This window comes from Haemaphysalis longicornis, unplaced genomic scaffold, assembly GCF_048455015.1.
Source record: "Haemaphysalis longicornis isolate Haplotype H1 unplaced genomic scaffold, Haemaphysalis longicornis Haplotype H1 scaffold_6, whole genome shotgun sequence".
NCBI lineage: Eukaryota > Metazoa > Arthropoda > Arachnida > Ixodida > Ixodidae > Haemaphysalis > Haemaphysalis longicornis.
In genome coordinates, this window is record NW_027526407.1 from 120,987,596 (window position 1) to 121,011,519 (window position 23,924).

Here is a 23,924-nt window from a genome sequence, read left to right on the forward strand (position 1 = left end):
AGGGCTCCAGTGGTTTCTCCGCCCGTCTTCGCCCGGCTGATTACGTTCTTTTGGATCTGTAAGTCGATGCTGACGAGGGCTGCCTCCCATGATTGACGTGAAGTCAGTGGGGGTTTTTTTGGTGTTCGACCCTTGCCCAAGGGTGTGCGCAGGTACCCATAGCATAGAAGAGGGTAGCAGTCTCTCCGCATAACCTGCCGTCTTCTGTGTAGTCGGGGTGCCATTGTTTGAAAATCTCCGCCCAGCGAGGTTTACGTATGAACAAATTCGTTTGAATCTTACGTACCATGTGGGTTTTACTTGCAGTTAGTTCGCGATGCGGGATGGGATATGTAGCCCGCTCTTTTCTGGCATTTTGTAGGTAATCACCGTACGCAGTTGTGCTAGGCTATCGTAAGGCGTCAGTCAGAGGGAGGTGGTGAGTGAAGTCGCCCGCTGGCCTGTCCACTGCATCGTTACCCAGCAGTCCCTCGTGTCGGGGGGTTCACTTGATGTTCTGAACTTTGTCTTAGGATTCCGAAAGTACGTTTTGAAGTGCAAGTGGTATTCTTCCTGCCGCTAGCATTCGGACGGCCTCTTCCGAACTGTTGATGATGTTGAGGCTGCGGCCATTTCGTTCTCCTTAGCGAATCAGGAGAAAGAGGACTCCGGTCGCCGCATGTTTAGTGGTCGCGTTTCGAACGTTGATACAGTCTACGATGTCCCTTTACGGGTGGTCACCAATAATTCCGCGGTTCTTCATCATACTTTGCTGCATGAACGTACGCCGTATTATCGTGATGTTCGAATTTCTTTTGCAGAAAATTGACCCTGGCATTTCTTCTTTCTATATGAATTTTAGGATGCATGTTTTTGGGAAGAGGCAGCGCCTTGATGTGGGATCGTTGTGCAGGGTTTAGGTATGTTTCCTGCTTTTGGCGTCTGCGATCGGGTGGATCGCCTACTTGCCATAATCGCCCTCCCCATGCGGGACTTTTAGAGACATATTCGTTGTGCTTGAATGGTGGCGTGTTTTACCTCTTGCATTCTGTTCGTGAGCACCAGGCTAGTGAGCTTCTCATTGGAGGTGCACAGTTCCCTATCGCCGCGCCATCTACACTGTGCTCCTGGAGAGAACACCGCCCTCCCTCTCCCCATCCACGTTCGGAGTTTCTTGTCCCGCACGCCACGAAGAAATCGTTGGCTGGTAGAGGTAGAACGCTTTGCTTTAAAAACATCAGTTTGCTTTCAGATCAGTCGCTCGGTGAGTCAATTAGTTCAGGAAATGTATGCAAAGCTGAGGTCGTGCTAGGTGTATCAGGAGCCAAGAATCACGTAAACACACTCAGTGATAGGGTACAGTGCAGCAAGAAACACACCATGAAGTATGAGCGAAGGAGTAAAACTGTTGTTTAGAAAGGCAAACCAAATGCGGCTCTATTGGTGAAATGGCACAATCATTATTCAACACCGGTTGACATGGTTTATACAGGACAAGTTTCTAAGCTTGCGTTTGTAGTCGAACAAAATCCTATCCACATAGGAATTTAATCACGTCCTTGTTGTTTACACAACCTTGCCAATTCAGTTCGGAGGACTCTCACAGAATAATCAGTGACCGCGAAATATTCCCTCGGAAAATCAACACGGGCATTTTGTTGTCAGGAGCTATTGCTCCAAAGCAGTAAAAAAAGAAAAACAATTTGACGATCATAGATATCGACTTGAGCCCTGAACATTCGCGCTAGTGCAGGGGCTCCTCCACCAGCTACTCGTACGACACTTAGTGGGACCGGCATAAAAGGATTTCGAAAACGGCTTCAAGTGCGGGATTTATTACTGACAAATGAGCTCAAGTGTAAAATAGTACTTTAACGCCAAAACGATCAGCCTCAATGTCTAGTGCCCTATTCTTAGAAGAGAGACTGAATATAGAATTTCTTGTCGGGTTTGTCAAAGCAACGCCACCCCCGAGACGTGCACGCGTTTGCTTTTAATACAATCGATCATACAAGCGGGGGGGGGTTCGGAAAATAGACTGGTGGCAAAGTTCGTGATGGCCAGGGGTCTAATCAGCGTGTTGGAGCTTCGTAGGTTTAATTGTGTGCATGAGAATGAGGTGCAAAGTGACAAGATCTTTTTCCAGGTAGTTATTGTTCAGAATTCGTTGTCATCAAGGTAGACATTGACGCCTTCCAGTCCTCAGTGACGGGGCTAGCACAGCGGCCGTACAACAAGATAGGACGATCTGGAGCGTTGGTTCTCGGTAAAAATCATTTTTGGTAGTAGCGTGAATTGTATCTTCCTGGGGCGCCATTGGCGAGTACATACGGTTTATTTTGATGTCGGGAGAGTTGACGGTGGAAGCTTCGTGTAGCCCCAGCTATGGTGATTCGTTCTCACACGTCATCTTGAATGAACTGTACAAGCAGCGTACTATATACAGTCACATAGTGGGCAAAGACAGTCGACACCAGGGTTGCAGTTCTCTGCGCATTATTTCCGCCAATACTTGAGGTGGAGCTGGAGTGATTTGATAAATTTTCTGCTGGATGGTCTGGTTATGCAAAGGCTGGATAAAACGAAGCGCTGGAAATTTTCGGGACACGGAATAACTGCGATGCGATGCGGCCAATTTCTGCAATTCTCAAATTTGGGAGAGTCCTTGATAATATTGCCCGTTCTAGCAGGATGAAGATAACACTATATATGGTATAGGGTCAGATGGATCCTATCAAGTAGCAACATACATCGTTTTATCCTTAGGTTGCTGGGAATTGCGTTGGGTGCCTTTGTCAAGTTTTGTCTTCTCATGATAATAGAGTGCAGTGGCGAAATCTTTGGCGAGTAGTAGGTGAAGCGCTTCACCTGCGGACGTTTCTCAGCACATGCCCCGCTTATTATAATCGGTTATCTGGCGTCAGATAAGCGATGAAGAAGGAGGCGCCCTGGATACATTTGAGGCTCGCCTCAAGCCAGGTTCGTTCCCGTGCACCTACGTATTTCTTTGCGGCAAGTTCTCAGACGAAACTTTTGCCTGCAAACGCCAGCATGATATGTTTGGCTTTTCCAAGCTCTGAAGTTCTTCCTACTTGGCTGGATGGAAGATGATGGCCTATCTCGTTTGATAAAAAATTATAATCGCGAGCACAATGGTAGAGTCACAAGTATATCGGGGCTCCGGCGCGCCTACGTGTTTGTCCCGTTTCTTTACCAACGTTGATCGCTTTCGCCGAAGGTCACTGGTTGACGGGTATTGTAGAACGAGCAGCATGCTAGACCCAGGGCTTCTGCTGGTGGCCATCGCAGCTGCAGCAACTAATGTCCTTTACAACTGTAACTATGTGGTGAATTACACCGCGCACTCCGTGAAAGATGCTAAGTGTAACCAGCGTTATTGCGGTTGTTTCAAGCGGAGCACCACAGCCCTACCCAGATCGAAGATTGCGATTGTCAGAAAGACAACCTAACTCCTCGCCTTTTTTGTTCTCTTGGAAATAGCCTGATTTCAGAGCCATGCAGGTCAATAAATTGATTCTTCACCAGAAATGGAACAGCCCCCTCGTTGCGCCACGAAGCTGCATAGGAAAATCTCTTAGCGACCATGTATGAAAAGTGTACGACATACCAAAAACCCCGATCTTAAAAAAACCACTCCACTATATGACCTTGGAACCAAAACGTAATCTGCTTTGCTGTGATTATCTGTGATGAGTTTGAATAATTGCACAATTCCTATAGTTTTTGAAACTAGGAGCAAACTTCTGAAACTGCTGGTCACGGTTGCTTGCCCCATGGTTTATTTCTTCACACTATGTAAAAATTTACAAAATCTTTGGCAAACTCTTCAAAACTTCACAATCGTGAAGTTAAAATATGAATGCATGGAGTTGAAATGCTACTCTTCCAGAACCTTGGAATTTTAATAATTGCATCTAAACGTTTTAAAACAACGTTTTAAGTTTTTACGCAGAGGTACGGTAAAACAATCGTGATTTCAACGAGATTGAAAGTATGGCTTACTGTGCTGCACAAAGCACGTCCGAAGGCGCACTTCCGAGGAGGAGTACCACAATGATTAGGAGGGTCCTCATTTTCTTCTTTCGGAAAGTTTTTCTCTCATATCCAGCCGCACTTGTAGTGTACTTCTAGCGCTTGTTAACTGGCATCGACTTCTGAAACACATATTCCTATATACTCAAGCGCATGCTTTCAAGAACATTTTCTCTAGCAGAGCAAACATTTGAGCGATCTATTTAGAAGCAAGCCTTGGAAATACAAAGGCTGTGAACTACATCTGTTAAACCTGACAGCTTGATAGTTGCCTATGCGACTACTGCCATAATAATTGTCCTGGTTTAGTTTTGGTTAACCCTGGTTATAGCAAAAGCTTCGCTGACATGGCTAGGCCCATTATCGAGGGGTGGTTCACAAAATTATGCAGACAAGTTTGCAATGAAAATACTGTTTCTTTATCATATTTTTTCCCTAACGCCGTTGGTTAGGCCTCGCCCCTGTACGATCAACCACAGCTGGATGTCCGTCTTTCTACATCCTAAACGTCTTCTTGGCCTTCCTTCGTGGCACGGGCTTAATGCTGTGGTGGCAGCCTCCTCACCTTCCTTGTCCTCGCCCGCGCACGAGTCGCACGCACGCCACATTTCTCTCCTCGCCTATCTCTTCTCTGCCGCCTATCTGTCTCCGCCTTCGGGCTGCTGCTCCGTGCCAAGCGCTTGCGGAAGGAGTGTGGTTTGACCTCTAGCTTTGAACGACAAAACCGGTCACCCCGGATTGAGTGCCCGAGGTAGCTTAGTGTAGCTTTTGCAACAAAAAGAATGTGCTAGTTAGCACGTGCTTCGAAGAGCAATATGGCCTTTTTTGCATGAACAAAAATTTGAAAACGTTTGTTCTATCATCGCATTGACGCTCTCCAGAATACACGTGTCTACCAGCTTCGGCTCAAAACAAAAGTGCTAGCAATACTGCTTTTGGCAATTTCTTGTTTTGATGAAGGATGAACACAAAGAGTCAAACGCACCTTCATTTTACGTAGAGGATGGTTGAAACGCTGAGATTTGTCGTACGGGATTCATTCTCTGTTGTTGGGGGTCTGGATTTTTGGAGCTGATAGGATGGACTTTGCGTCGTTTCGTCCTTCAATCATCGGATCTCGCCCGTTCATCACTGACACCAAGAAAGCTTCGCTGTGAATTTAAACTGCTTCGACCATGTATGACTGGTGCAATCAAATAACCGTCGGCTTTACAAGCGAGGGACACAGGTTCGGTTGCGATTACGGGAGGCGTTATTTTCCTGAGGTGCTTGATGTGGCATAGCTTGCCATCGTCATCATAGTTTCTGTAAAACTGAGTGCATAAATAAGACTTTTCTGTAGTTTCTTCTGGTGACGGGCGGTCGAAATGATTGACGTATCGCTAGCTTTGCTTTAAAAAGCTAGCTCTGCAAAGCATCCGGTACACACAAGATTTCTTTATTCGCCCCATTTCTACAGGATTCTGAGCGTGGGTGGCAATGCCGTGGTGAGACGTGCTCACACGCGCGAACATGTTGGTCGGACAGTGGCGCTCAACGGATGGCACCTTACACCGATTTGAAAATCCTCGTTATCTGAGCATGGTCACTGTTCTCTCGAACATGCCTTTCTACACCCGTCTATTTCTTTTTGCGTGCAGAAAGTTCTTGACTGACAGCCTATGTTCTTCCTTAGCAGTCAATAACGGTCTTCTGATAATTTGTAGTACTGTGTGTAAATGCATCATACCCGACGCCTCACATATCAAACCCGATACGCAGCCGCAGGAAATGCACCTTCTTCGATGACGATATATGTTTTGCTAGCCCGCGAATTCAAAACAATCTACTTAAATTCAAATACTTGCCGAACGACACGAGAAAAGTAACGGCAAAATCCCCGATCCCTTCCTAAGGCTAGCTGACAGAAGCCAGCGCAGCACTAAATAACTACTAGACAATTGCCCCGGCAATTTCTTCATTCCGTGCAGACGTCTTCGAAGACGCGGCAAAGTGGATCCACAATTACCACCCAAGAATGCCAAGAAACAATATTTCCCGCAGAATCTCCAGTTTTCATCCCAACCGACTGCAATGTACTGGTTTGGAGTCCAGAAGCCTCCTTTTCTTCAATTGAATAATAAAAATAATATTATATATTACTTATAATTATATTAATAATAATATTATTAATAATCATAATTTTCCTATTTACATATCAAAGTATCAGGCCCGTCAAAGCCAATATAGGCTTGTCTTACTAGGCCAGCAAGGCGGCGAAGCGAAGACAAGGAGGCAACAGAATACATAAAAACCAAAGTGAACACAATAATTATAAACGCAATAAACTTCCCAGAGCGAACAGTAGGACGCAAGAAAAATCATAGTAAAAATTTATCAGCATCCACATATGTACACACACTTCAATAACTACACCACATGTATGCAAACTTGTATAGGGCAAATAAAATTCAGCAAATGAATTAGGCACAAAAGGTCGACAGTGCTTTTTTAAATTTTGATTTCGCGGCCGAGACTTCTTTAAGCAGGTCATTAAATAATTTTAGCACATGAACATTTCCGCGAGCTATACCATACGATGTATGGCAGCGGGGGGGACTAAAACGAGGCAGATTTCTTACTGGCCGGGAAGACTTCATTTCATGCTAAAATCACGCAACCAAAAGCGTTTAACAACCACTGTTTGAATAAACAGAGCATCAAACGACGGTAAATTCAACATTTTCAATATTTACTTCACATCTGTAACGCCATATAAGCGATAGACCTTAATATATTTCCAATAAACTGTTCACACGACACTTCAAACTGGATGAACAGAAATAATAGACGGTTATTTCGTACCTAATTTACGGTAGGCGAGCGCATATGAAATGCTCCTCTTGATATGAAAAGGAACAAAACATTTATTTTATAAAGCACACAAAACACGGTTCGGAATTTTTCACAGACATAAGCTAAATGTACATGCCAAGACAATGGGGAATCGCAAGTAACGCCTACATATTTAATGAAATCAACGTAACATGCAGCTTCGCACTCACAGGAGGTACAGTGGTGATTATATAAGTAAACAGGAGCGATATTCGCAATAGTTTTCAATGAATTACGGAAACAGGTAAGTTTATTTTTAACAGAATTTACATTATTACGGTTTTTGGAGAACCAATGCACAGCATTATAGATGTCATTTCGAAGCATGTTTGTCGCCATTCCATAATTGCATGTCTAGAAACGAAGACTGTGTCATCGGCGTACTGGTAAACTGTACATTTTGAAATTGAAAACCAAAAAATCATTATGTGAATATTAAAAAGCAATGGCGAAAAAACTGAACCTTGTTGAACACCAGCAAATAGACAAACTGGTCTACTGAAATGAAGTTGATCATCAGTAGCAACAACCTAAGAGCGAGATATAATTGGTCAGAAGATCCAAAACGGACCCCGGACACCCAAAAAGTACAATTTTCTTAACATAATAATATGGCAGAGTATCAAACGCTTTAGACACATCTATAAGTAAAGCACAAGCAAAAAAGTCACTATCAACAGCACTGAACAAGTCATCGGCAAATTCTTCTAACAGTGCAATTTTACTACGGCCAGACACAAAACCATACTGCCGTGGTGACATAACAGAATTTTTTTCTAGGAACGAAGACATAGTGGGCAAAAGGTATGTTTCCAGAATTTCAGAGAATATCGGCGGTATATAAATTTGCCTATACGAGTGTATTTGGTCCTTCAGTCCTCCTTGATGGAGAGGCTTAACGATAGCAGTATTTAAGTTGTTTTCAATGTCTGCGCCTTAGTTCAATCCATTGGAATGAAAAGAAGAATATTCAATTGAACATCGAAGTTCCTGGAAGGAAGTCTCTACCCGTATTTTATAATACTCAGGGGGCCTATTATTCCACAAACTGAACAGTATGCACCTGAGCTCGATTTTCAAGAGGCAAGGCAAAAATTCACATAAGGAAATGATTTTTTTAAGCGTGCAAGAATCATGCAAAGGTACAGTTTATCGTCAGAGATCTGGAACGTATAATTAAATGCGTGCGCCATTGCTGCAGCATCATCCGAAAAAGCTTTAAAGACGGGGGGATGGCTAGTCTTACCCCGCAAGCCGTTTATCAAATACCAAATCTGTGCTTGCTTCTTCGAATGCATGTTGAATTTCTGAAATAAATGTGTACGCTTAGCACTTCTTAAAAGAGCTACAACTCTATGGCGGGCACTCTTGCACTGCAAGCGCAACGCCTCATCTTTAGATGCTCGCTTTAAGCGTTTCCATTAGCAATCCCCTTACAAAATAGCTTGCATGACGCCCGCAGTTAACCAACTGTAATCTTTGTGCCGCTTCCTTATCAGAGAAATAGTGCTTGAAGTTTGGAACGGTTTACGTTGCTCGCATAGGATGGCGTACGCCGTTCTAGGAGACGAGTTATCCATTATCAGAGACGACCCTTCGAAACTGGAAATCAAACTGTCACACATATTTTTATTTACAAAAAAACGTACGTCTCCGCCAACACGATCCCTCTTCACCTGATAAGAAGACGCAGAACTCGCTGATGTTCGACATACCACAAAGTAATAGTCCGCCAACCTTTGAGCGATGAAGCAAGATAAAACGAGGAATTTTGGGCCCTTAAGGCGATATGATCTAAATATTATTGAATTTCTTTCCCGCGAACCAACCTCTTCGAGAGTGACAACATTTACTACACTTTCAAGACCAGGCAAACAAACTACTCCGAAATAATCTGCCTCGGTAGGTTGGGCGGGACGTAGTGAATTTATATTCAAGTCGCCTGTTAAACACAATTGATCAACTCCACCAAAACATTTAGGTAAGGTATTTAATTCAATTACAAATCTGGGAATACTATTAGAAGGAAGGCGATAAATGCCTAGCAGCACGATTGACATAGTACCATAGTCTATGCTAAAGGCTAGTTATTCTTCGTATGCCACCCGCCACGGTGGCTCAGTGGCTAAGGCGTTGCTGCTGAGCACGAGGTCGCGGGTTCGATTCCCGGCCACGGCGGCCGCTTTTCTGATGGAGGCGAAAAGCAAAAACGCCTGTGTGTTCGAGATTTCGGCGCACGTTAAAGCTCCCGAGGTGGTCAAAATTAATCCGGAGCCCTCCACTACGGCGCGCCTCATCGCCTGCGTTGCGTCGGCGCGTTAAACCCTACAATCAATCAATCAATTATTCTTCGTATGCCAAAGTTGCAACCAGAGACTTCACTACAAAGTGCTGGCGAATAAGAAGACCAATGCTGCCCATACGACGACATAAACGCGTGAAAAAATAGGAGCTGGATCCCTGCAACTCAAAGCCAGTAGTTTTGTTTATGTTTATTTCGGTAAGTACAAAAATATCAACTAAATCAGCAACAAATTCTGCAAGCTTGCTGAATTCGTCCGAGTATTTTGAAGATTACTAATAATAATGTTAACAATTATTTGATACTGCTCTGACCTAATACTTAACGAGTACCAAAAGGCGTTTAATTCTGAAAATTCAAGAAAGCGAGCTCACATGTTCTTTAGGCAATTTTTGCAATGTCAGCAATGTTGACAATTCTAAGGATGAGCACGTCATTGTTTTTTGCGAAGCTTTTGCCGCCCTTGACCCAACAAAACCTGTAGCCCTTATCGGTTGTGGTCGTTCTGGCCTGCCACAACAATTCACGGTTTTCCTTGGTCAAGTTTTTATTGAAAAATTATTTCGGCAATGCGCGTGACTGATGTACCAAACTAAGTTTTCCCCGTGCTGCCAACAACGTTTCCGTGCAGCGGACAGACGCAAATCGCACAAGAATGGTGGGCGTTGTGTCACGCCTGCTAGGACGCCTGTGCACGCTGAGCACATCAGAAGTGGAAAAGTCTGAAAAGTCTAGTTTATCAGCAAGATGAGGCAGTTTTTGCTAGAAATCCTCATCCTGCTAGACCGGCATCACATGAATCTCGAGGTTCGCTTTGCGACTTAATTGTTCAGTATCTTTAAGTTCATCCTTCAGACGTTCTGTCTCGGCTGCTAGCCCGTGGACAGCATATTTCAAGTCGTCGACCTCCTTAGCACACCGAGAGACTTCTTCATGACACCACTTGCTTTGAGGAAGCGCCGTGTCATAATGACTGGACATAAAAGAAACTGAATCTTCTAGGTATTATTATTAAAATAATATTAATGATGATCATGTTTGTGTTTTTATGGCGCAAGGCCGACTGAGGGCAAATAGCGCCAAAAGATAGTTTTTTTGAGTGACATAAATGTGAGACTAAACCATTTCAGTAAAAATAAACGCAGTAAAACTCAAGGTAACGCAGATGACTGGTGTGCAAGGCCAGGTTGTCATGATGCAATGTAAGAAATCAGATGTAAAAATTTGACATCAGTGCGAAGCCTAACAACACGCATGATGGAAACATGGGCTCGTCTCCTAAAATGTAAGATTTGTGGAATGTGTTGTCTGTATAGTGTTGGGAAGTGTTTGCGTCGTGTTGTGTCAAGTGCCTCGCACTGGATGAACATGTGGATTATGGATAGGGCTTCTCCACACCCACTGCACATGGGTCTTGGCGATCCAGTGAGCAGGTGGTAGTTTTTTACACGTGTGTGGCCTATCCCTAACCTTCCCAAGGCAACTTCTGTATCTCTGTTGTGTGAATCGGTTGTGTATCGACCCACGTGTGCTTTTACAATAAGCAGATTATTGTCAGTCTGTTCACTCCAAGATTTTGATGTTTACGTAGTTGTGTTTTATGTGTGGTTTGAAGTTGGTGTAGGGTACTGTTATGGGCACCGCATTTGTGAGTGCAGCAGCGCCTATTTCATATGCTGTGTCCGTTACAGCGTTCCCTGAGTAGCCTGGGACCCAACAAACAGTCACCTCAAGGTTTGCACCATATGCCGATATAATTGTTCTAGGAACAAGGTTGATGATGTAGTTTTAAATGCAGAGCATTTCTTTAACTCGCGATGTCACCCGGCGTTCTCGGCGTGCCTCGGCGTCCGCAACAGCCGTTCCAAGTGCGCCCTCTCCCCCACTCCTCCTCTCCCGCATCACGCTACCCTCCTCGCTCTCAACAACAGGTCCACACCCCTCCCCCTACACTATATAAAAAAATAATACTTACCGGCGCCTGGTTTCGATCCCACGACCCTGCGGGCGGAACGCAAGGTACATGGTGCTCTACCCACTGCGGGGACACAGAATGGAAGGCTACGAACGCGCCTTATATCCTTGACTCATTCAAACTACGTCAAGAAGCTACTGATACAACGCATTCACTACCTGTGGGCGGAACGCGAGGTACATGGTGCTCTTCCCACTGCGCCACAAAACCGACACAGAATGAAAGGCTACGAACGCGCCTTATATCCTTGACTCATTCAAACTACGTCAAGAAGCTGCTGATACAGCGCATTGACTACCACCAACTTCCGAAACACTAAACGTTAATGCAATACACCCACCCCCTATGTGACGCATTTACTCGAGTCCCCCTCGCGGGGGATGGGCCCTTTTTGGACTTCTTTCGAGGTGATAACACCCGTACAACACTTAGTGAATCCGTGTGTATGACAGATTTTGGAATATGACATTTCACAATGTGATCCCCAACAAGAAAGATTCTATAGGTCTCTACAGTGATGATCCCAAAAGCTACATTCATGATCTCAGAAACTTTAAAATTGGCGCCGTGCGCAGCATATGACACGGCGGAGGCAGTTATAGAGGCATCGCTGTAAACTTAGTGTGCATTGGTACTTCTGCAGTGCCAGACAGTGCTGCAGAATTGCATTTCTCGATCGCATTTATCGCGTTGGATGATAGATGAGTCTTATGACCCAGTGCGAAGGTACCATTGTGTCATAAAATCAATGCAAGTTTATGTCAAGATGCTTAACAAGGAGTCATTACGTACAGCCGCCTCCTCTCTCTTTGTGAGAAGGTAACAGAAACGAATGGGCGATTTAAAAAAGCTCTGATGTGAATGTATCCATAAAAACTGGTTTAAAAGGATGCTTGTCGATTCATGATATTTTACAAGCATATAAAATATCAACACAAATTCGCTGGTACTCCAGGCACCATTTGTCACATTCCACATACAGGCTATGGACAGGGCTTGTACGAAAGCACCACACAAGGCGAAGCCCCAGGTGCAGCAGTGGGTCGAGCACTTTTAGCGCGTTTTGTTGTGACCGACCCGTATACATGATGATGATGGTTGGATATAATTGGCGCAAGGCCAACTGGGGCAAAGAGTGCCAAAACAATAGTTATATATGAGAGGTGAACCCGTAAACACTAAGATAAGTCAGAAGAAACACAAGTGATATCAGAAAACGACAATGAGCATGGCTGGCGTATAGGGCCAGGGAGTGATCATGCGTGGTATGAAATGAGGTTTAATAATTTAACTTCTATATATTGTTACAGTGTTAGGCACAGGACAGTCACTAGGTTGTCTGTTACGTTAGTCGGCAGTCAATCGCCTGTGTAGGGTATGTTCCAGTGGAGCGGGATCCAGGGGGTATGCTGACACGTAGAAGAGGAGGGCGAAGAAGAGTTTTTCCCCGGATCGCTGCTGACCCGCATCTGTGGTAGCACGTCTTGCCTGTGGCTCCGCACGACTTGTAAATAAAGCCTTCATCCATTTGTTACGTCCGTAGCATCTGGTGGAGGTGCGGGGTAATTCGTCGTCCTGGAAGAGGCGGAACCACCCTATTTTCTATGCAGCAGGCGTGCTGCCGGGCTACCTCCGGAAGAAGCGACAATGCCAACGGGGCCGACGGGTGCCACCTCCCCTGGAAGGGTCGGTGTCTGGCCTCATCAGAGAGAACCACGCAAGTTTAACGGAACTATCGAGGAAGACGCCGAGGACTGGCTCAAGCACTACCAGCGAGTCAGCAAGTATAACAGGTGGGACGCTCGCGAGCAGCTAGAGAACGTGGTCTTCTCCTTGGACCTTACTGCATTAATGTGGTATGACAATCATGAGCACAGATTTGATACATGGGACAGTTTCGTCAACGAATTCCGGGCGAGCTTCGGCGACACGGCTGCCCGAAAGAAGAAGGCAGAGCAGACTCTGCCTTCTCTGCCTTCTCTGCCATCGCTCCTGATGTTGCAGGTTGGTTTTTGAAGGTTTGGTTGTCGCTGCTGCTGAGCGAGCCTTGGCGCGATGTCGGACGCATGTCATTTATGCAGTGAATTATTTGATGATGACGAATTCTATTTGACTTGTGCTATCTGTAAAAATAGTTTCCACATTGGCACTTGCTCCGGAGTAACGGACAAGTCGTACCGAAAAAAAAACAAGACCGCGAAGGAATCTTGGAGGTGCGGAGCATGCGCCAACGCCAAAAATGGTCAGAAAGATAGCAAACCGGCTGAAGCCGCAGCAACGCATCTCGCAGACGAAATCGCAGAAATTAACCGCAAGCTTTCTTTACTGCTCACAATGAAATCCCAAGTCGATGCCTTCGCGGGCATTAAGTCAACGGTTGACGCCATTGAAGCTTCCATGAAAGAGATGTCTAGCAAATACGATGAAGTTCTCGCTGAAATGAAGCAGCAAACCGCGGAAATAGCAGGGCTAAAAAAACGCGTCGTAAGGCTAGAAGAAAAGAGTAAGACCGAAGATGTTGCATCTCTGAAAAAAGAGATCAACGATCTGGAGCAGTACAGTAGGCGACAAAATTTAGAAATACATGGCCTTCCCCAACATAGCGATGAAAACCTTCTGGAGAAGCTTAACACCTTGGCAACCCATCTCGAGCTACCCCAACTTTCTGAAACTGATCTAGAGGCCGTCCACCGACTGCCTTCGAAATCTGACAAAAACGGAGGGAGCAAGGTGCCCACGGTCCTCGTACGATTTTCGTCGCGTGTAACGAAAGAAGCATGGCTAGGAAAGAAAGCACAACTAAGACAAGAAAAGTCTACGATTTTCTTCAACGAAAATCTGACCGCACAAAATAAGAAGCTGTTCTTGGAGATGAAGGCGAAGGCTGAGGAAAAGGAATACCAATTCGCCTGGCACAGAAGCGGAAAATTGTTTGTCCGTCGCGGCCCTCGGGATCGGATAATCAGAATAAGAGAGCTGGCGGATCTTGCAAAAATAACATGAGCACGTAACTCGTTATCGGTTTTAGACAGTGCAGAAACCTTTCTAATATCTAGTTGTCCGGTGCAAAACAGTTATCTTGATCCTGATTCTTTCAATCGCTGTTACGCGATACGTCACAAACAGCAGTCTTCCTTGTTTCACTTGAATGCTCAAAGCCTAAAAAATAAAAAGGATTCTGTTGATATGCTCCTTCAAGAGCTTAATCATAATTTCGATCTGTTAGCTTTTACTGAGACTTGGTTTTTAGATGATTGGGATACTGTGCACCTTACCGGGTACAGATGTGCATCAATGTGTCGGAGCAATATGAGGGGAGGGGGCGTAGCCATTTACGTCAAAGAAAATGTACATTTTACTATTGTCAGAGAATTTTCTACTGTTAATCCTCACTACGAATCTATCATGATCAAATGTTTGAACACTATATTTTTGGTTGTGTACAGACCCCCTTCTGGTACATTGACTGTGTTTTTGGAATTCTTAGAAAATGTTTTGCAATACTGCGAATCTCTCCCTACGCCGGTAATCGTAACTGGGGATTTTAATGTCGATTTATTATCCCGAGACTCTTCTTCACAAAATCTGCTGGACATCTTTCTTCCCTGTGGGTATGAAAACGTCATTGATATCGCGACGCGAGTGACAGCGGTATCTCAGACATTGATTGATTTATGTTTCACGAACTACGAAACAAGCAGTTTGCAAGCAGGTGTAATAATTTCAGATGTTAGTGATCATATGCCAATCTTCCTTTTTTTCACACCATTTTCAAGTCGATACAAACAAACTGCAACAAATACACCCACTATGCAAAGATTAATAAATGATAATAATATAACGATATTTCAGAGATTAATGGCCGTGACCGAATGGGACCCAGTCTTGCTTGCAACCAATCCTGAAGATGCTTACAACATGTTCGCAGACAAAATTCGTTACAATTATAACTTAGCATTTCCAAATGTAGAGTTAAAGAGAAACAAAAAAATAAGGAAACCATGGATTGACCGCAGTATCCTTAAGAGAATCAAAGAAAAAAATAAACTGTTTGCTTCGTTTATAAAAACTAGAAATCATGATGTTTTTACTCAGTTTAAAAAAGTGCGGAACAAATTAAATTCAGATATTAAAAACGCGCGTAATGCATACTTTGAAAATAAATTTGCAGCCATTTATAACGACCCCAGGAAAATCTGGAACAGTATTAATAACCTCATGGCGAAAGGCGAGAGACGAGTTATTTCCGAGATTATTATTGACGGAGAGCAATGCACGGGAAGTTTGCTTGCAGATAAGTTTAACAATCATTTTTTACAATCGGGTGCTGCTACGGTCACACACACAGCTAGTCCTAGTAAAAAACATTGTATTCCATCTAGTACTGCAGGTTCAATATTTTTGTTTCCCGTTACGGAATCAGAAATTCTGAGCTTAATTAAAAAACTAAACAACAGCCGGGCATGTGGGATTGATGAATTTAAAATACAGCCGATAAAAGCAGTCGCGCAATATATATGTCAGCCACTTTCACATATATGCAACCTGATACTCAATTCTGGTGATTTTCCTGATGTTTTGAAAATTGCCAAAGTTTCCGTAATTTTCAAAAGTGGGGATCCAAATGATATGAACAATTACCGACCGATTTCAGTTCTACCCATTTTTTCAAAAGTAATAGAACAGGTAATCAATACTCGAATCTTAAGCTTCTGTAAAACTAACCATATCATCGCCGAACAACAGTATGGCTTCCAAAAACAAAAATCAACTGAAATGGCAATACTAAATATAAAAGATAAAATTATTGATAACATTGAACAAAAATTATTTACTATAGGAGTGTTTCTAGATTTTAAAAAGGCTTTCGATTCTATTAAACACGATATTTTGTTTCAGAAACTTGAGACATACGGAATCAGGGGAACCTGTCTCAGTCTAATCAAGAGTTACTTACATAATCGCCTTCAATACACAGAAATTAGTCACGCCAGGTCCAACTTTGGACAAATTAAGTACGGTGTTCCACAAGGATCTATTCTCGGCCCGCTATTATTTTTATTATATATAAATGACATTTTTAACTTGCCTTTCACCCCGGATATAATACTGTATGCAGATGATACAAACGTCTTTTTTTCTGGCAGAGACCTGGCTCTGCTAGAAAGACAAACAAATTTATGGCTTGAAAATTTGTCAATTTGGCTGAATACAAATAAACTGAATTTAAACACAAGAAAAACAAAATATGTGATTTTTCGAGCTTACAACAAACGTTTAGGGCAACAGGTTCTCCTCAATTTCAGAGGCGAATGTATTGAACAAGTTACTTCACACAAATTTCTTGGCATTGTGTTCAATGAAAATTTGAGTTGGTCTCCACATATTGACAAACTTAGAACGGATATATCCCGTTGCATTGGTATTATTTATAAGATGAAATATTTACTACCAGCTTGGTTAAAAAGGCAACTGTACTACAGTCTAGTACATTCTCGCCTTAACTACTGCCTTCTAGTGTGGGGTTCAACAGGGAAAACAAACATAGAAAACCTATACCGGCTCCAAAAAAAAGTCTTACGCATAATTGAAAATGCACCCTACTTCAGCCACAGTTCTCCATTATTTAAGAAACATCGGGTATTGACAATTATGAACATTCTAAATAAAAAACTCTCTTTAACTATTTATCACCAGATAAAGACAGACTCTAATGACTTTTACAGAAAATACACGTCACGAACACATCAATATGGGTTTAGGCAGGTAATATATACAAAGCCAAAAACTCGCACAAACTACGGGCACCAGAAATTGAGCTACCAGATTCCTAACTTTTTAAACAGTCACCCCGCAATTTTAACCATGGCACAAGATGCTAAATCTGAACAAGGATTTAAGAGGAAATTAGACATGTACCTTTTGGAATTGCAGTAAAAAACGTGTATTTCAACTTTTGTTTCTTTTAGAAACTTTGAGGTATTTTTTTTCCGCTGTATGAAATCTTTTTGCTGTATTATTGTTTTGTTTATGAAAACTGAGAACTGTCTTTTTTTTTGTTCTTTCTTGCTGTGAATTCTTGAATTCTACTCATTGTTTCCTGAAATCCGAGAGCTGATGTGTATGTTTTTTTCCTAGTGGAATTGTCATTGTAATTATTGTCTTTCTGTAAACTGAAAGCGGATTTTCTATGTGTTAGTTGTGTGCATTATTTTGTTAATTTTTATTGTCACAAAGTACGTGCCATTTCCCGCAGAGTCGCGCCAACACGTGGGGGGGGGGGGAGGGGGACGTCACCTTGTCAGGCTTTTTTTTTTTTTTTTTCCTGTAGCCTTTTTGACCGTCCCCCTCGACAACTGTATAGCCAGTCTTGTACATGTTGTCGCAATAAACTTTCAAACTTTCAAACTTTCAACTTTCAACTCTTGCGCAGAGAGCTCAAGTTCCGGGCGAAACTTGTACCACTTATATTGAAGAAGTCCTCAAACTGTGCAGCCTCGTTAATCCTTCGATGCCAGACGAGGACAAAGTAGGTCACCTGCTTAAAGGTATCGCTGAGGATGTTTATAACTACCTCATAACTAAGGAAAACCTGGCGTCAGCTCTGGATGTAATTCGCCATTGCCGCGCGTTCGAAACCCTGAAAATGCGACGTATCACCCCCAAGTTTGGACGCCTGGCAAACGTGACTACTGTTGCCAGCGTGGACGTCGGCTCGTCCCCTTCCGAGGACATAGCTTCGGTGGTGCGTCGCATCATTAGAGAAGAACTCGCACAGCAAGGTTTGTGTCGTGACAAAAGCTTTCACGAGTGCGCTCTTCCTGACCCAGTATTTCGTCAATGCACAGTGCAAGCCGTCCAGAGTCACTCTGAGGTGCCTTGGGTTCGAGCAGGGAATAGGAATGAGCGTACTGCTTACAATGAAGACCATACCAGGCGTACAGCTTTCAGTCCTCCACCTCGGGAGTATGAAAATTACCTCGAGGAGCCAATCCGTTACGCACCCGTCGCCTACTCCCGACCACGCCGTTCCTTAGGTCAACCGGTCGCATTCCGTGAACAGCGCACCTGCTTCAACTGTGGTATCCGTGGCCACATTTCCCGCTTTTGCCGTCGGCCTCCCCAGCATTACGAACCGCCACCTCGACGGCCATACACAGACAACCAGACCAACGCACCCTTCCAGCGGTCGTTCCAGCCAACTGCAATGCGCAATAATTCCCCGGGTTCCGACAGGAGCTTCACTCCTCCTCCGACCACTCGACGGCCGCGATCTCCAACGCCACGCCGCCGAATGAGCTCACCACCCGAGGGAAACTAGATGCTGCGGCCGACGGGGGTGAGGTCGCGGGCCGGTCATTTTCGCCAATTCCCCTGCCCGTCGTTATGTCAAAGAACAAAGTGATTGTTTCTGTAGATGGTGTGAACACGGAAGCTTTGGTAGATACTGGAGCTGCGGTTTCAGTCATGAGTTTCGCTTTCAAAACCCGTCTTGGGCCAAAAGTTATGTTTTTTTGTGACCGAAAGATTCAGTATCGTGGAGTCGGAGGCGAGCGTTTGTTTCCAGTTGGAATCTGTTCAGCGACGGTTTTTCTTGGCGAAGACAGCTTTCGAACGGAGTTCATTGTTTTAGCCCAGGCAACTCATGACGTTATATTGGGGATCGACTTTTTACGTGATTGCGGTGCGATGTTGGACTGCGGAACTGGCGAAATTTCGTTCCGAAACGAAACTCTACCTACTTATGTTGAAGAAGGGTGTAATGACACGAAAGTCCTGTTTTCTGTCACCGATGACGTCCTGCTACCTCCCATGACGGCTATGTTTGTCTCTGTGAAGTCCGAAACATTTCTTCGAGGGAGCTACGAAGTTCTGGTGGAGGCGGATGCAACAAACGCAGTTAAGAAGAATGTGCTGATACCCCGTGCTTTGGTTGATGTCGTTGATGGGTGCAGCTGCGTTTGGACGGTGAACGCTTCCAGTGAACCCGTACTTTTGCCCCGTGGACTTAAACTCGCTCGTTCCGACGAAGACGTTGCCGTAACCATTCATGCGGTGAATAGGACGCAAGACGCGACTACCAACAACACAGACTACACCAGCCAGCTCAAGCGCATGATAAATACCTCGCTTCCTTCTCATAAGCAGCACGTGTTACTTGAGGTGCTTACCCGACATGCTGCGGTATTTGATTTTGCTCGGGATGACCACGAAACTTCACTGCCGGCGTCACGCATGCAACATCGGATTATCACTGAGAATACGGCACCGATTAGTCAAAAGCCATACCGTGTGTCCCCTTCTGAGCGCAAGGTAATAACCGAACAGACGCAGGAGATGCTGAAAAAAGGGGTAATCCGGGAGTCTTCAAGTCCGTGGGGAGCTCCTGTGATTCTTGTAAAGAAGAAAGATAACTCTTGGAGCTTTTGTGTAGATTATTGTCGACTCAATGCTGTGACAAAAAAAGATGTGTATCCGCTTCCGCGCATTGATGACGCCGTCGACTGCTTACATTCAGCGTCGTACTTTTCTTCGGTCGACCTTCGGTCGGGCTACTGGCAAATTCCAGTGCACCCATCCGACAAAGAGAAGACGGCCTTCGTGACGCCTGATGGGCTCTTTGAGTTCAATGTGATGCCTTTTGGATTATGTAATGCGCCCGCTACATTTGAGCGCTTTATGGACACCATTCTGCGTGGCTTAAAATGGGACATCTGCATGTGCTATCTCGACGATGTCATTATTTTCGGGAGGTCATTTGAAGAGCACAATAGCAGGCTTGCCATTGTCCTGGACCGCATCGAGGAAGCGGGATTGGTGTTGAACTCAAAAAAATGTCATTTCGGGGAGCGCCAAGCCCTCGTACTAGGCTTCCTCGTAGATAAGGAAGGCATCAGGCCGGATCCCAAGAAGATCTCAGCCGTGCGCGATTTCCAAGCCCCACGATCCCTGAAAGAGCTGAGGAGCTTCTTGGGTCTGTGCTCCTATTTCCGACGATTCATTCAAGGCTTCGCGCAAATTGCTCATCCCCTGACGTCCTTACTCTGTAAAGACAGCCCTTTTTCTTGGACGTCCGACTGTGAGTCCTCTTTCCAGCAGCTTAAATTTTTGTTAACTTCTGGCCCAATTTTGCGCCACTTTGATCCCACGGCACCCACCGAGCTCCACTCCGATGCGAGTGGCGTGGGCGTTGGAGCTGTTCTCGTCCAGTTACACGAACGGGCACAACACGTCGTCGCTTACGCCAGCCGTACCCTGTCCAGAGCCGAGCGCAACTACACCATCACGGAATTGGAATGCCTCGCCGTTGTGTTCGCTGTACAAAAGTTTCGCTGCTATCTGTATGGACGCCACTTCACTTTGGTCACGGACCACCACTCGTTATGCTGGCTTGTCGGACTGCGCGACCCCTCCGGTCGCTTAGCTCGATGGGCCTTACGCTTACAAGAATACGACTTCACAGTCTCTTACAAGAGTGGGCGCCGTCATATCGATGCGGACTGTTTGTCCCGCTTACCTCAACCGGGCACATCGACCAACGACGACACCTTCGAGGACTGTCTGGCTTCCGTGTCACCAGAATTCCCAGACGCCCCACTTTTTCGGGCCGAAAAACGGAAAGATCCAACGCTGCGCAGGCTTTTTGCAACTGCGGAGGACACAATGTCGACACCCTTTATTGTCCGCGACGGCGTTCTGTTCAAAAAGAATTACTCTGCTGATGGCGCGCGTTTGCTTCTTGTCGTCCCCACTACGCTCCGACATCTGGTTCTCCGTGCAATGCACGACGACGTAACATCACGTCACTTTGGCCTTTCTCGCACCCTACATCGGCTTCGGGAACGCTTCTACTGGCCTCGTATGCAGACAGCAGCGCAGAAATATGTCGCCAGCTGCCCTCAATGCCAGCGTTACAAGCGTCCTACGTCTCCGTCTCCGGGCCCTTTGCAACCGGTGAATCCTCCCATGTCGCCCTTTGACAAAGTGGGTATTGATCTGGTGGGGCCACTACCGAAGTCCAAGGCAGGTCATCGTTGGATCGTCGTCTGTGTGGATTTTTTGACCCGCTACGTTGAGACTGCTCCTCTTTGCACTGCAACGGCCGCGGATGTCGCATCTTTCCTCTTGAATCGTGTCATTCTACGTCATGGAGCTCCTCGCGTTGTGATCAGTGACCGTGGCCGCCAGTTTACGGCGGACGTTGTGGAAGCGCTTCTTCGGCTTTGTGGCTCCGAATATCGACATTCCACACCATACCACCCGCAGACGAACGGACTCACTGAACGCACAAACCGCTCGCTAACTAACATGCTGTCTATGTACATCGATTCAGAACAAAACAATTGGCACACTGTTCTTCCATTCATAACCTACGCGTACAATACCGCCAAACACGAGGTCACCGGCTATTCTCCGTTCTTCCTTCTGTACGTCCGCCTTCCTCAAAGCTTCCTAGACACCATCCTTCCATTCTCCTCGCCTAAAGATATGTCGCTGGCTGAAACTTTGTGCCTCGCTGAAGAAGCCCGTCGACTGGCTCGACTGCGCACCCTCAGCTCCCAGGGGCGAACCAAAGCACGCTACGATCAGCGCCACCCACCAGTCTCCTACTACCCGGGCGAACTCGTTTGGTTGTGGACTCCAGTTCGCCAACGAGGCCGCTACCAAAAGTTTTTGCCTACGTACTCTGGCCCCTTTGTAGTGCTGTCTCAGCTGAGTACCGTGAATTATGTTATCGCAAAAGTTACTGCTCGGGACCGTCGCTCCCGCAAGACCCAGGTCGTGCATGTAGCTCGGTTGAAGCGTTGTCATAGCCGCGCTCCTTAACTCGCTCGGTGCGCTTCGTCTCCACGGGGGGAAATTGTTACAGTGTTAGGTACAGGACAATCACTAGGTTGTCTGTTACGTTAGTCGGCAGTCAATCGCCTGTGTAGGGTATGTTCCAGTGGAGCGGGATCCAGGGGGTATGCTGACACGTAGAAGAGGAGGGCGAAGATGAGTTTTTCCCCGGCTCGCTGCTGACCCGCATCTGTGGTAGCACGTCTTGCCTGTGGCTCCGCACGACTTGTAAATAAACCCTTCATCCATTTGTTACGTCCGTAGCAATATTTTAAAACGCACTTGATAGAAAAGACGGGATCGTCAGACAAGAAAAACTCGAGGTGTAGTGGGACCTGTAGTCTGTATATTCGTGGGAAGTGTTGGCGTCGCATTGTGTGGCGTGCTGTGCATTGAAAGAGTGTGTGAACTACGGAGAGGGCCTCTCCGCACCTGCTGCACTGTAGTCTTGATGATCCATTGAGCAGATACGAGTGCGTGCACGAGTGCCCTATCCGTAGCCTAGCCAAGGCGACTTCCGTGTGTCTGTTGCGTGTCAGTAGTGTATGGTCTCAAGCGTGGTTTTATAAAGTGTAACTTGTTATCTGTCTGTTCATTCCAGTGTGTTTGCCATATTCTACGCAATGATTGTCTTATGTGTAGCTTGAGGTCTGTATATGGTATGGTTATGTTGTCTACAGTGTTCCTTAGTGCAGCAGCAGCGGCCCTCTCGTCTGCCAACTCGTTCCCAGCGAACCCAGCGTATCCTGAGACGCAGCAGAGGAGCAGCTTATGCTTTTGCGCATACACAGACATGATAGTATTGAATACAAGATTGACTATGCGATTTTTTTGGGGGGGAGGGGGCTTAAGCGATGATAGCGCGCGAACAACACTCAAAATCTGTAAGATGATGTATTGGGAATTTGATTTTCAAGAATGTGTCCTACAATCAGTAAACTTCTATATGTCTCTGCTGAAAAAAATGTTGTGTGCGCACTCCTGGTTCTGGCTCCATTGTCATTCGGACCATGAGCAGCGCAGGACACGGTAGTGTAGGTTTTAGAAGCGTCAATGTAAAATTCTGCATATGGGTATTTCAACTGCACAGACAGAAAGTGCTGCAGTATTGCAGCTCGCGGTACCCGATATTTGTCAAATTTTATAAATGAAGGGCCGCAGGACACAGGACGAACTTTCCAAGGCGGCAAAATGTCTGCTAAGGATGATATGTACACATTTAAAAACGAGGCGCTGAGATCCGAGGCTCACTCTCTCACTCTAAGTGAAAAGGGCAGAGAAACAGATGGGCGATTTACAAAGAGCAGAGATGTGGATGTATCGTTAAAAACAGGATAAAAAGAATGGTTATTCAGTGATTAAATCACAAAAGCATAAAGCAAGTCCATGTACGTCCGTTGGGTATCGAGGCACCACTCGTCACACTCGACTAACAGATACTCGCAAGGGCTAATGCGAAAAGCTCCCGATGCAAGACGAAGGCCCAAGTGTAGCACTGGGTCAAGCATTCGCAACACTGTTTTAGCCACCGACCCATACACCACACTGCCATAGCCCAAACCAGAACCAACCAAAGCAGTATGGAGCCGTAGCAAGAGTTCTTTGTCTAAACCATACGAGTGGTGTGAGAGGACATTAACAATATTCATTGTTTTGAGATATTTATGCTCAAGTTCCTTGATGTGCGGAATGAATGTGTGTTTGGGGTCGAACTCAACACCTAAAAACTTGGGATCCTTGTTCACAGTAAGCGACACGCCATTAAGAATAATGTAAGGATCCGGATGGACACCGCGCTTCTTGGAGAACACCATTTAGGAACATTTTGCAGGATTCAATTTAAAACCATTCTTGTCTGCCCTCTACCCATCCTCGCTCTGCCCCCGCTGCGGTGAAAAAGCC